Source organism: Phaethon lepturus, unplaced genomic scaffold, assembly GCF_000687285.1.
Source record: "Phaethon lepturus isolate BGI_N335 unplaced genomic scaffold, ASM68728v1 scaffold32173, whole genome shotgun sequence".
Classification (NCBI taxonomy): Eukaryota; Metazoa; Chordata; class Aves; order Phaethontiformes; family Phaethontidae; genus Phaethon; species Phaethon lepturus.
In genome coordinates this window covers 1,427-1,674 of record NW_010531713.1, presented here as the reverse complement: position 1 = coordinate 1,674, position 248 = coordinate 1,427, and positions in this window count along the sequence as shown.

The following is a 248-nucleotide window of genomic DNA, read 5'->3' as shown; positions in this document are numbered from 1 at the left end:
GATCTTGAAGGTCCTTTCCAACCTTAATGACGCTGTGATTCTGTGACGAGAGCACAGGGACCAGGCGGCTCATCGCCCAGGAGGGCGCCGAGTGACGGTTGGTGCCCTTGGGGCCATCCTTAAACTCTTGGGTGTGACTTTCAGGGGTGACCGTGTGCGTGTTGACCCTCGCCAGCATCCAGCCCGGCTCCGTCGGGGACGCGCTGCTGCTGACCCGGCTGGGGCAGGGGACCCCCCCCCCCACCCCT